Source organism: Peromyscus eremicus, chromosome 2 (assembly GCF_949786415.1).
Source record: "Peromyscus eremicus chromosome 2, PerEre_H2_v1, whole genome shotgun sequence".
Lineage (NCBI taxonomy): Eukaryota > Metazoa > Chordata > Mammalia > Rodentia > Cricetidae > Peromyscus > Peromyscus eremicus.
The window spans coordinates 135,646,590-135,655,680 of NC_081417.1; the positions used below are offsets into that span (position 1 = coordinate 135,646,590).

At 51.4% G+C, this 9,091-nt stretch overlaps 1 long non-coding RNA gene across 1 annotated transcript; it reads right to left on the reverse strand.

Annotated features, from left to right (window-relative positions):
- Positions 1-1,011: 1,011 nt before the first annotated feature.
- On the reverse strand, positions 1,012-8,640 carry LOC131905149 (uncharacterized). The gene is made up of 3 exons (XR_009377859.1): positions 8,566-8,640; positions 3,009-3,112; positions 1,012-1,129 (listed from the first exon to the last, which is right to left on the reverse strand). It is a non-coding gene; the product is annotated as an uncharacterized LOC131905149 (long non-coding RNA).
- Between the last annotated feature and the right edge of the window lie 451 nt (positions 8,641-9,091).

Consider the following 9,091-nt stretch of genomic DNA (forward strand, 5'->3'; position numbering starts at 1 on the left):
CAAGGCTGTCCCCTGGCCTCCATGTACATTCTATACACATGCATGTGCACACTGTGCACTTGCACACACACATAAAGGAAGTCAAACCTCACCTTCATGTGAATATATCTGTTGTCTGTCTAGATAACCATGTCTCAACCACCACGGCCATGGGCCAACCCTCATAGCTCGTATCTACCCACTTACCCAAATACCCAGAGGTCATTCTCTGTGGTTCCTTCCCCTCTGCCCACCACGCCATCTGTTGCTGAATGCCAAGGCTTCTGCCTCTAGGACTGAATCCCCACTTCGGCCACCAGGCCCAGCCAGGCTAGGTCATCTGCGTCACCTTCTGCCCAGGGACTGCTCCATCTTTCTACTCACTGACCGACCTCACTCTGGCCTCCCTACTGTAATCCACAGGCAGCCAGAGGGCCTCCTGGGGAGACCATGTCACCCTTGATGCTCCCCTTCTTCTCTCCCCAGTTAGAGACTTCACCCTACAGATATACCGCCCCCTCACACTACTGTACCTCACCCCTGTGCGTCCCATACACCAACCACCAGGACAGGCAGCCTTCCCAACCCCAAGCTCCTTCAATGTCTCCCTGTTTGGGCACTGGCAGGACAACCTGCTTGGTGCTCGGGCTTTAAGGAATCAGTTTTGTACTCCCTCAAGAGACCTGCTGAGAACAAAGCGCAACAGGAAGCAACAGGAAGCTGGCTGGGAAGTGTGATTCCAGGAGGCCCCAGCCTGAGTTCAAGACCAGAGCCACCCTACCCAGAGCCATGGGACTAGAGTCACCCCACACAGAGCCATGAGACCAGAACCATGAGACCAGAGCCACCCTACCCAGAGCCATGAGACCACAGCCACCTTACCCAGAGCTAAACAGACCAGAGCCACCTCACCCAGAGCTAAGAGGCAGAGCTTTTCAGTGGTTAAGATTTGGGGTTAGGGGATTGTGGATACTTGTCTGGTCTCCTAGTCATTGTTCTACCGCTTTGAAGAGACACCATGACCAAGGCAACTCTCACAAAAGAAAGTATTTAATCGGGGGCTTGCTTACAGTTCAGTCCATTACCATCGTGGTGGGGAGCATGGTGGTACACATGGCCCGGGAACAGTATCTGAGAGCTCCATTCTGACCTGCAGACCAAGACAAAGACACTGGGCTTGACATGGGATTGTGAAACCTCAAAGCCAACCCCCAGGGACACATTTCCTCCAACAAGGCCACAGCTCCTATCCTTCTAATCCTTTCAAATAGCTCCTCCCTGGTGACTAAGCATCCAAATACAGAGCCTATGGGGGACAATCTTATTCAAACCACCACATCTAGCAGGCAGGAAGCCTTAGGTTGGATCTCCAGAACCACATAAACTAAGGCATGGTAATACATGCTTAAAACCTCAGCACTCAGGAGATGGAGGCACAAAGATCAGAAGTTCAAGGTCATCCTTAGCTTCATAGTGAGTTTGAGGCCAGACTGAGCTACAAGAGACCCTGTCTCAAAAACAAAAACAAAAACAAAAACAAAAACAAAAAAACAAGTGTTGAGCCTGGGCCCAAATCCTACTTCCAGTATTTGTTACTGTCATTGATTCCCTGGGCCTCAGTCTCAGTCAATGTAAAACGGGCTAATAATATCTGAAGTCGGTTACAGGGGTTAAAATTGTTAATATATACAACAAATTTGGAACATGGGGCTGGAGAGCGGGTCAGCAGCTAAGAGCACCTGCTGCTCTTGCAGAGGACCTGGGGTCGATTCCCAGCACCCATGTGGTTACTCACAACTACTTGTGACTCCAGGGATCCAATGTCCTCCTCTGATCTCTGTGGGCACCAGCACCAGGCACACACACACACACACACACACACACACACACACACACACACAAACACAAACACACACACAGGCAAAACTCTCATACACAGAAAATTTTTAAAAAGTTCTTTTTTAAAAATAATTTAGAACAGGTCTGGCATCTGGTGTTATATAAATTCTAGCTGATTGTCATCATCTGGCATGGTCTATCCATACCATTTCCTTTCACTTTGACCCTTATCACCTTCACAGTTCTCTCCCCACACACACACACCCCTTCTCTCTTTCACTCACACACTAACACATACACACATACACACACACACACACACACACACACACCTATCTTCATATATTCAGATGCACACAGGTACCACTTGTCCCCACACCAGCCTCCCTACCCTCATGACGTTTTTTGCCTTTTAGGGTCCTCTTCAGCTGCAGCCTCAAGGCTCAGGCCTTTAACTCTCTAACCTTTGCTACATTAGAATTCAAAATCAGGAGGCCCTACCTGCCCCCCCCCCAAAAAAAAAAAACCAATCAACTTTCCCCTTGCATCCTCAGCCAGTCCCTGGCTACATTGCTCAGCAGATGAGAAACTTCCTGGCAGGAAAGGGTAATGAGATGTCCAAACATCACCCACGGGCACCCTGCAATGGAAAGTCCAGGTGGTCCCAAGAGAAGACATCCCGGAAGAGGGGTTCCTTCCATTCTAGGTCCATGCTGTAGGCATCTTTTCCAGCTCTGGATGCAGCAGATCCCAAGCATAGGCCATCTCAGTAGGTAAGAAATGTTTGGGTCCTGGGGACTCTTGCTTGATATGTGGGGAGCAGAAGGTATTCTATATCCCTTCCCTCGGGAGCAGCAGGAAGGCTTCCCTTGCAACCCTGTAGAAACTTCCAGGCAAGCCTCAGTCACACCAAAAACTTACTTCATCACACCTACTCAGGCCAACTCTTTCATCACCAAGACTTCATTCAGGGAAGGGAGAATTTGGAGTGAGACAAAACAAAATTTGAATCCGTGGCATCCTGACCATGTGATTTCAAGTACACCACTTGACTTCTCTGAGTCAGTTTCCTCCAAGAGACAGGAATAGGACTGCTGTGGGGGATGACCAGGAAGGTGACCAATTTGGAAGCAGGAGAAGGATGGGGATATTTCCCATCACCTTGAGCTGGCCATTCTCTACTCACTTACTCTGTTCCGACATTCATTCTGTCTTCCCTGTGTCACAGGAGCCTCATCTGCAAAGTATGCTCCCCTGACCTCCAGCTTCCAGGACAGTCTGCCATGTATTGTGCCTACAGCAGAGGAGTGGGGGAGAAAAAGAGAAACTGAGGATAGACGTCCTGTTTCTTCTCCAAGTTTTGACATTCTGACCCCAGCTGTGAAGTTCCTCTACCTTAGTTCTGTCTCCGTTCCTTTTTTTTTTTTTTTTTTTTTTTGGACCCAAAAAGCCACCATAGCTTCCTTCCCATTGACTCTAGTGGCCTACTGGGTAAATTGAGCAAGTAACCTCGATGCAACCATGTCTCATGCTCTCCAAAATCCCTGGATGAGTTTTCTTTGGCTGATCTCAGTGTAGCTCCTACCTGGACCCGTCAGTGCCTTCCATATTCTACAGCTGTTCCATATTTAAAGCTGCCCCGGGATTCCAGCTCCAACCTCTGCCCGCTAAGACTGTGGATTTGGGTCATTAACAGGATGAAGGTATGGAAGACTGATGTGTGATTCTAGGATGACTCTGAATTTGAGGGGTCCCTGCAATGGGAGGAGTTACACCTATTGCCCACCTCGGCCAATGCTGCTACAGGCTAACTGACAGCCTGACCAGGTGAAGACCCCAAGGCGGCCACTAGGAGACTCAGGCCAGGGGTGCCTTTGTTCCCCACACCTGGAGAGCAGAACCTGTTTTGCCTGGGCGGTGGAGGCTCCGGTTTAATTAAGGATCATAGCAGAGAATTCTCTCTTGTTATTTTCTGAATAAATTAAGGAAGTAACTTTGAAGCCGTATCATTTTCATCTAATCAGGAACATTCTGAAATTAACATATTGTTTTCCCATTAGAAACCCCATCAGCCCCCAAATCAGATAACCAGGCTGAAGGCTGCCAAGGCCCCTCTGTCCTGGGGCGGGTGCATGCTGTGGGGACAAAAAAGGACTTGCTGATACTGCCGCCATCCTTGGTTGAGTTCGTGGGATGGCTCCTGGCTGTTAGCAACGGTCTTAGCCCTCGCCAGGGTTTCGGGTGGGTCCTCCTGCCACCCAGGCAAAAGGAAGGGCCCAGGGCTATCTGCAGAGTGGCTTGAGTTGGATCAAAACCTTCCCAAGTGCTCACCAGTAATCAGGCTGAGCAGAAGGAATGTCCAGCTCCTTCTGCAGAGCCCTCACCCCTGCCTACCCAGGCATCCTCTCGGGTCCCAGCTATCACAAGTAGAAAGGAAACCTTGGACCCAGCACCTGAGAAAGCCTGAAGGCCATCCACACAAGGTAGGGCCAGAGGCTGCCCAGAATTCACAAAATTTCCCAGAACGCTGATTTCTCACCCCTTACAAAGCTTCCTGGAATGTTGAACTGAGGGGTGTCAAGCCCACAGCCTGCTGGGGGCCCATGAAGTGGAAGACAGGAGAATCCCAGAATCAGACCAGCCTCAAAAGAGGCTTGCCACTTTGCAAACACTACTACTTGAAGACCCTCGCCTGTCCACTACGGCAGAAGCAAGACGCTGAGGCCAGCTAGAGCCCAGGGAGCAGGTTATGCATCCCATGTGGTGTCACCCATGTGTACTGAGATAGACCCAAATATATTTAAGCAAAGACTGGCTTTTTAGGGGTGCTTGGTGATGAGATCATACCTCTGTCTGCTATCCCTCCAGGAGTACTTCTTTATCTACAGGGGACATATCCTACAACACCCCTCCCTCCCTAGTAGATACTTAAATCCACAGCTATCACCTTGTCCCATAGACACTAAGTAACTTGGGTAGGTAGCATAGCATATACAGTGTGCATATACTGAACAAGGAGTAATTTACCACCTGGGTGAAGCAGAGTGGAGAGTGGGCTATTTCATCCCACAACTCAGAACGGTACGCAATGTAAAACTCATACACTGTTTATTTCTAAAGTTTTCCATTTAATATTCTGAGATCTTGACCAACCATGCCTAGCTAGAGCTGAAGAAAGGGAAGCCAAGAATAAGGGAGACTACTCTATCATTTCTACTCAGACTTTGAACTCTTGTCTCTATCTTCTAGCTCGTCCATCCTGTCTCCCTCTTCTCTCGCCTCTTCCTCCCGTTTCCTTCGTCTGTCAGCTCTCCACCACGCTCCAGGCCTTCAAGATGCCAAGGCCGTCACCCAGAGCCCAAGATGAACCTCTACTCACCGTGCAGGGTCCTCCCTGCCCTCCCTCTCTCAATGCCAAAGCAAGAGACTGAGATCGCCAGTGGCCAGGGAGGGCTCGGAGACTCCCACAGCTCTCCCGATACTGCCCCAGCACCACAAGGACATGACCAGGTGTTAGCAACCATCCACAGACAGTGTGTGGAAGGGCGTGAGGGAGGCAGAAGAGAATGACAGGAGGAGGGGGGTGACTGTCACACACAGGAGGGAGTATGAGCTGAGGTGAGTGCAGACAGGTGGGTAAAGGTTAGGTAACAGAGCACGACCAGCCTGGTGGCCTTGCTGGGTTCAGACCCTGTTGCTCTATGAATGGACACATCTTTTCCTCCCTTGTTTCCCAGAGTTCAGCAGAAGGTCAAATATGGAAAGGCCAGAGAACACAAAACTGAATAAAAAAAGAAGAAATGGCACCGTGAACCGTACACAGCAATCCAGCAAGGGTCCCTTGGAAGCACAGAGAGGAACGGGGGTGCTCTTGAAGACACTTGAACCCTCAAGGAAGGAAAGCAGCAACAAGGAGCCCCGGAAAGTGGGCTTTAGACATGGGCCCTGTGTGTCCCATTCCCTGCTGGATTTGGGACTCTACTGGAAGCTACGGAGCATGGAAAGGAAGAGCATCCCAGGTGGATCCACGGTGTGCAAAGATGCCTTCCGAGCTCTCTGTGCAAAGCTCCTGGCCGAGGCCTGCCTGCCTGCCTGCCTGCGAGTGTGGGTGGAGGGTGTGTATGGAGGTGGTGGGTACAAGCATGGTAGGAGAGGAGGTACGCGAGGCTGTGTGGGAAGGGCCTGAGTGTGCTCGCAGGTGCAAATGAGGACAGCCAAGTGAGGACGGGACAGAGCGGGGACAGCAGGAGCCCCTCACCAAGAGCTAAGGACAGGATCTCAGTGACTGCCCAGCCCATTTTCTGCCCCAGACCTTCAACTGAGACCTTGTCCTTGGGTTGTCAGGACCCACATGGCTCCTAGGGGCAACCACCCATGTCCACACCAGTTCCACGGTCTAACACTTAACTTTGACAGCCCATCTTGCCACAAGGGGAATCTTGGGGTGGATGGAAAATGCAGTTACCAAGAGATGTTTTATATATTTGGCTTGGTAAATTCTTCCTACCATCTTTTCGGGCTTTTCTGGGTGTGATTTCCAAATTGGTATTTGCTAGCATGGTGCCAGACACACAGTAGGCGTCCTTCTGCTGGCCCATGCTGCTGGGCCTGTTACTTCCTCATTTTGTCTCCTGGCCCAAGCTGAGCTGGGCCTCCAAGTCTCCTCCATCATTTGAGAGTATCAATGGCCCTTCTTTTTCGCCCATAGGTTTGGCGTGTGATTTTAGTCCTAAATAGTTCTCCTTGACTCCAACTCTACCTCCAAAGTGTCCCAGCACCCAGGGCCCAAGAGAGGATCTGGGACCACCGTGACGCCCTCAGGGTTTGGTAGAAGCTGATTCCAAAGAGGTATCTAGTTCCCTGCCTGAGTCTAGCTGGCTGGGACCCAGCCAGCGCGTTGGGACGCCCCTGCTGTGGCTGGCTGAAGCTTGTTGTCTAACCTGGTGGGGGTGGGGGGTGCTGGGAGCGGGCAGGGAGGGTGGCCTGGCAGGGCTCAGGGAGCAGGCACACCCTGGGTGAAGTCATGCCTGCCTCACACCTCTGGTATTCTGGCTGATCACTATCTGCTCCGCCAATGCAGGCAAGGGAGATGCTGATACTACAGTCTACCTCCAGGCAGGACTGCGGCTGCAGCTGAGCCCCCGCCTGCCTGTCTGCTGTTCCCACTGCCACCTCCACCCTCTTCTAGCCTCCCCACCAGATGGACAGACAGACAAAGAGGGCTGACTGCCCTGTGGGAAAGATGTCCCCTTCTACCATGCCCACCCCTACCTGATTGAACTCTGATCCATAGTTTGACATCCTGAAAAGGACCCCCAGAAGCCTGGCAAGGGGAGAGCGCCTAGAGGGGCAGGGTCCCAGTGAGCTTCCCCCTTGAAAACACGCCTAAGTCACCTCCACCTGCACTCCTGGCTCCTTCCTTCTGCTTCAGTCAAACTTCAATCACTCTGGTAACTACTGTTACAGAGAGGTGCACCAGACTACCTGCCAGCTGCGGAGAACGAAACACAGATTCTTATGGCCCAGAGTGTGCCAGGCAAGCTGGGATACAGCAGCCTGGGTTCCTGAGCCTCCAGAGATTGCTAAGTCCCATGAAGATGTGGGGGCACACTGGCGAACTTTGGAGAGCCTGACTCTTACACTCGGGATTCAAGGAACTAGAGAAGAGTCCTGTCACCAGTCCCTAAGAGGAGGCACTGGAGGAGTGAACTCCATAGAAAGCAGAGGGGTCCAAATGCCAGTGCCCCTGTTTCCTGCTCTCTTGTGTTGCCCCAGCTTTGGCCTAGCCCTAGAGCAGGGAATCAAGACTCTAAGACAATGGGAAGGCAGACTCTTGAAGAGAATATGGACTCTCCTTCCATTCTGCCCTCCTTATGCCATTAATGTGCATGTGCGAGCACATACATACATACATACACACACACACAGAGAGAGAGAGAGAGAGAGAGAGAGAGACAGAGACAGAGAGAGACAGAGAGAGACAGAGACAGAGAGACAGAGAGCTCCACACCCTTCTCCATCTGCCACAGCTGTACCAGTCATTTTTCCCACAAAGTCTCTGGACAGCAGGCGGCAGGAACAGCAGCACCTGGAACTCACTCATTAGAAAAGCAAGCCGGTCTGAACCCATGTAAAGTGAGAGGAGAGAACCAGTTCCCCCGAAGTTGTCCTCTGACCTCCACACATGCCAACATCAGAATCAGTAGCAAAATAATAACAATAACTTTTTAAGAGAGAAAAGAAAAAGCAAGTCCTCACGCCCCTGCCCCGACTGCTCCCATCAGGCAGTAGCAGAATCTCCCAGGAGTTAGCAAATATGTCTTCTTGCATGCTCCAGCTGAGAAGCCTAGCTCCAGGGTTCTCAACCTTGAACTGATGCACAGGTCACCTGGGACCCTGGTCAAATACAAACTAAAGGGCGCAAATTCGGAGTGTGATGCGTGGGGTCCAGCCCAGGGGCTGATACTCTGGTGTGTTTCTTAGAAGCCCTTGAGTGGAGCCAACGCAGATAACCCTCAGACCACACTTGGGAAAGCACAGCCTCCACGCCCTTTAGAATCACCTAGGGAGCCTTTAAAACAGTAGTGCCTGAACCCTGGCTCCTGTAAGCCAGATTCACTGATCTGAGGTAGGACAGGAACACAGGAAGGTTTAATAATTTCCCTGGACGACTCTGACACAATCCCATTCCCAGCTGGGGGTGAGGCAGGGATGTCCTCGGCCCATATGCTCCATGTACCCACTCACCCTCTAGGAACTTCCTCTTCAGGCTTCCTGGTCCCTCCAACATCTGCAATTAGACAGACACAAGCTATGGACATACAGAGAGGTCCCCAGACAGTAAGAAAGACACACCCAGCACAAGTGAACATGTGTGCATAAAGCACTGACACACATACCCCCCCCCACTTTGTATATGTGCCCTGAACACTCCCCAGAAACAGAGACAGAGGAGCACACACAAGCAAGTCACGTGACATACAAAAACACACACCTGCCTCAAGGGAGTCAGAGACACCCTCTGTGTGTCTCTAAGGGGTTGACACTGCATCTCACAGCAGGGAAACCTATGGACCCAGCAGTGTCTTTCCCTGTCAAGTTTGGTGTCCCCGGAGCCACAGATCAGCCAGCCCTCCTCCTGCTCAGTACCACTGAGTTCTCATGGCTAGGAGCTAGCCTCTCCGGGGAGCATTAGTAGGTGGGGTGTCAATATCTTGGGGGGACTACAATGCCGGATTCATGCCAGCCTCCTTGAGCCCAGGTGAGCCACAGG